Source organism: Triticum aestivum, chromosome 2D, assembly GCF_018294505.1.
Source record: "Triticum aestivum cultivar Chinese Spring chromosome 2D, IWGSC CS RefSeq v2.1, whole genome shotgun sequence".
NCBI classification, from domain to species: Eukaryota; Viridiplantae; Streptophyta; class Magnoliopsida; order Poales; family Poaceae; genus Triticum; species Triticum aestivum.
Genome location: NC_057799.1, coordinates 406336254 through 406341229, shown reverse-complemented (window position 1 = coordinate 406341229; position 4976 = coordinate 406336254).

Sequence of the window (4976 nt, the reverse complement as noted above, 5' to 3'; positions counted from 1 at the left end):
CATATGTCCCATACCAAAAAGTCAAACGCGGCCCCACCGAAACTTTCTATCCGGAGCCACCGAGTTCAGTTGACATAGCCACTGCCAGAAACCCTAGTCTTTTCAGTCCCACCGATAGGGATCTCGATCTCACCAAGATGGGATTGTAATCACTCTGTTTCCCTTCGTAACGTTTCGGTCAAACCGAGATGAGCGATCGGTCCCACCGAGATTGCAATGCAAACTCTCTGTTTCCCTTTCGTAACGTTTCGGTCCAACCGAGATGAGCGAATCGGTCCCACCAAGTTTGCCTGACCAACTCTCTATTAGTTTATTACCAAAATCGGTCCCACCGAGTTTGTGTAATCGGTCTCACCGAGATTACGTTATGCCCTAACCCTAATGAAATTGTTCCCACCGAGTTGACGTGTCGGTCCCACCGAAATACCTAACGGTCACATTATGAACCAAATCGGTCTGACCGAGTTCTCTGAATCGGTCCCACCGAGTTTGGTGATTTGTGTGTAAAGATTTTATGTGGAGGCTATATATACCCCTCCACCCACTCTTCATTCGTGGAGAGAGCCATCAGAACATGCCTACACTTCCAACACATATTTTCTGAGAGAGAACCACCTACACTTGTGTTGAGGTCAAGATATCCCATTCCAACCACATAAATCTTGATCCCTAGCCTTCCCCAAGTTGCTTTCCACCCAAATCTTCTTTCCACCAAATCCAAATCCCGTGAGAGAGAGTTGAGTGTTGGGGAGACTATCATTTGAAGCACAAGAGCAAGGAGTTCATCATCAACACACCATTTGTTACTTCTTGGAGAGTGGTGTCTCCTAGATTGGCTAGGTGTCACTTGGGAGCCTCCGTCAAGATTGTGGAGTTGAACCAAGGAGTTTGTAAGGGCAAGGAGATCGCCTACTTCGTGAAGATCTACCCTAGTGAGGCAAGTCCTTCGTGGGCGACGGCCATGGTGGGATAGACAAGGTTGCTTCTTCGTGGACCCTTCATGGGTGGAGCCCTCCGTGGACTCGCGCAACCATTACCCTTCGTGGGTTGAAGTCTCCATCAACGTGGATGTACGATAGCACCACCTATCGGAACCACGGATAAAAAATCTTCGTGTCAACATTGCGTTTGCTCCCTCAAACTCCTCCCTTTACCTTCATATGCAATTGTTTTACATTCCGCTGCTATACTCTTAGAATTGCATGTGTAGGTTGATTGCTTGACTTGTGATAAGTTGTTAAAATCTGCCAATAACTAAAATTGGGAAAAGGCTAGATTTTTAATTGGTCAAGTAGTCTAATCACCCCCCTCTAGACATACTTTCGATCCTACAAGTGGTATCAGAGCTTTGGTCTCCATTTGCTTTGATTTCCATAGCTTTTGGTGGTCATAGCCTTGGTTTCACAACCTAGGAGAGTATGGCGTCTAGCGAGGGAAATTACCACCGTAGAGGTCCTTACTTTGATGGTACAAATTTTGCTAGTTGGAAGCATAAGATGAAAATGTATATTCTTGGACATAACCCCGCCGTTTGGGCTATTGTGTGTATTGGCTTGCAAGGTGAATTCTTTGATGGGAGAGAACCAAACCGTGAAGCTACCGCGGAAGAGTTGAAGATGCTACAATACAATGCTCAAGCTTGTGATATTCTTTTCAACGGATTGTGCCCCGAAGAATTCAACAAAATCAGCCGTCTCGAGAATGCAAAGGAAATTTGGGATACTTTGATTGATATGCACGAAGGTACCGACTCCGTCAAGGAATCCAAATTGGATGTGCTTCAAAGTCAACTTGACAAGTTCAAAATGAAGGATGGTGAAGGTGTCGCTGGAATGTACTCTAGGCTTGCTCTCATCACAAATGAGATTGCCGGCTTAGGAAGTGAAGAGATGACCGATAGATTCATCATCAAGAAGATCCTAAGAGCCTTGGATGGAAAATATGATACCGTGTGCACATTGATCCAAATGATGCCCAACTACAAAGATCTCAAGCCAACGGAAGTCATTGGAAGAATTGTTGTTCATGAGATGTCACTCAAGGATAAGGAAGAGCTTCACAACAAGTCAAGTGGTGCTTACAAAGCCTCATGTGAAGCTCCCACATCATCAAGTGAGAATCAAACCTTCAATGAAGAATTGAGTCTGATGGTGAAGAACTTCAACAAGTTCTACAAGAGTAGAAGCAAGGAAAGAAGTTCCAAGTCAAGGTCCTACAATGACAAAAGATTTTCTAGTCGTGAGCATAATTGCTACAATTGTGGAAGACCCGGACACTACTCCAATGAGTGTACGGCTCCCTACAAAAGAAGAGAAGATTCTCCCAAAAGAAGAAGTAGAAGAGAAGAATCACCACCAAGAGAAAGAAGGAGTAGAGATGATCGTTATGAACGAAGACCCTCTCGGAGAAGCAAGGATTCGGAAAGGAAGGACAAGTCATCAAGAAGCTATACAAAAAGAAGACATCAAGCTCATGTTGGTGAATGGGTATCCGGTTCCGACTCCGACCATCACTCCGAAAGAAGTTATCACTCCGACTCCTGATATACTCAAGATGAAGGTGTTGCCGGACTAGCACTTGTGACAACCAACTCGTACGACATATTTGACTCACCAAATGAAGGAATTGGAAGATGCTTCATGGCTAAAGGTCCAAAGGTAACACACCCCGAGTATGTTGATTTCAATAGTGATGAAGATGATTTGCTGGGTGATGATGATTTACTTGTTGACAACTCTAGTGATGAAAACTATGATGAAATGTCAATTAATCATGTTAATCAAGATAAAATGAATGATGATGATAAGAAGGAGATTGAGCGTCTAACTAAAGAACTAAACACTCTTAAGTTAGCTCATGAAACTACCTTGGAAGATCATCGAAAACTTTTAAAGACTCATGATAAGCTACGCTTTGAAAAGCTCAACCTTGAGCAAGAACATGAGTTTTTAAAGGCAATCAATGATGATCTTCGCAAGAAAAGTTCTTCTTACATTGCCAAGCGTTTACTCTTGTCTACTTGCATGCCACAAGTTAAATCTAGCAACAAGAGCAAGAAAGATACTTCATCTAGTGGTAACAACAATCATGCTAAATCCAATGGTGTTGCGTCTAGTAGTTCTCTTGATTCCACTAATGATTCTCTTAGCCAAGTTACACTTGAGCAAGAAAATAGCTTGTTGAAGGGAATTATAGAGAAAGGTGTTTACAAGAGCCTTGCCGGAAGTAAGCAATTTGAGGAAATTGTACGCAAGCAAGGAAGGCACCGGAAGAATCAAGGTGTTGGTTTTGAACGAAAGTTCAATGCCAATGGAGTTGAGTGGGAAGAAGATCAATACCCCAAGACGAAGTTTGTTTCTCAACAAGAGAAGTATGATCCTACTTCTTTCAAAGGAACACAAGCTCAAGATGATCTTCCACCACAAGACCACAAGCAAAAAGGCAAGGACAAGCTTCAAGAGGAAATTGATGCATTTGAAGAAGCACCTAAGGCCTTGGTCAAGTGGGTTCCCAAGACTACATCAAGTTCTACTTCATCAAGTATGACTACAACCCCAAGGATTCCCATCAATATGATGTGGATCCCGAAGAAGAAGAACTAGAGAGTTCTTGAGGGTGACTCCGCCAACATACTTCACTTTTATCATTTTGGCGAGGAGAAGTGCAAACAACTTCCATATCTTGCACTAGTTCAAGGAGTCACAAACCCTCTTGTTGGTAAGACAAGGGACAAGGTAACATAATGCTTTCATGGACATCATCTTGTGTATACATCACTCTATGTCTATGGATATCCTTACTTGTTCCTTGTGGGACTAACCCGTGTAGGTATTGAAAGTGCAACTCACTCCAATGGATTGCTCCGAATGATCTACATCGACATTGAGCATCTACTTCTTCAACACCTACATGAAGTCATCATCGACAGAACCCAAGGTTAGTTCATCCCTCTTAGGGGGGATATCACATCTAGGGGGAGCTTTACTCTAATCAATTGAGCTAAAGCAACTCTAATGGTGTGAACACAACAATGCTTTATGTAAAAGTGGTAACCCCACTTGTGCTTAAACGATGAGTATGACCTATGATCAAATGTTCTCATTTGACTCCTAAGTCAATATACTCATATATAGATGACCTAGTCATCGCTAAATTTCTTGATAGATGCTAGAGTGATTGTGCATGCTTTGTCACATATTTCATTTGCCATTTCATTGTGTGAGCACGTTGGTTGCATATTTTACTCATTCGAGGACATCCATTTGTTATTTTGATTGTTTGGCTCTTTCTCTTTTGCCAAATGGATGGACAAGAATGCCTAAGAACTCCCTCTAGCTATCTATGCTTTTCTCGTCTCAAACTCTATTCATGCTACATCACAAAGTTTGATCAAGTCAGATTCGAACCACTCTGTGTGAGGAGCATTCGGAGTCCCCGATTCGTCATAGACTTAAACTTCCTAAACCTCTTTGTGCATTTCGGTCTGACCGATTCATCCTTTTCGGTCCTACCGAGGTCACTTAGTTGATCTAGGTTTTCAATCTCAGTGCAACCAATTAGAACCTTTCGGTCACACCGAGTTGCAGTAACTGCATGCAGTTCTTGCATCTCGGTGCCACCGAGTCGTTCCACTCGGTCACACCGACAGGGTCGGGTTATATATACTGACGGGCCAAATTTTGGAAATTTTTCCAAACCTCTTCGCCCGCGCGTAACCTGCTCTGCCTCCTCGGGTCTCCGGATCGTCCTCTCGGTCCCAGCGACCTCCCGCCGCTGGTCTCCGCCGCCGTCAACGGCAATCTGCCCCGCCGTTGCCGCCGTAGCAAGTTCGCCGCCGAACTAGGGTACGAACTTGATCTTTGTGCTAATCCATAACTCTGATTCTTAGCACATTGCTTTGCCATGATTCTTGCCACGAATGAAATCATCCTGACCAGCGAAAACGTCCCGTAGATTAGTTTTGATTTGAAAATTTA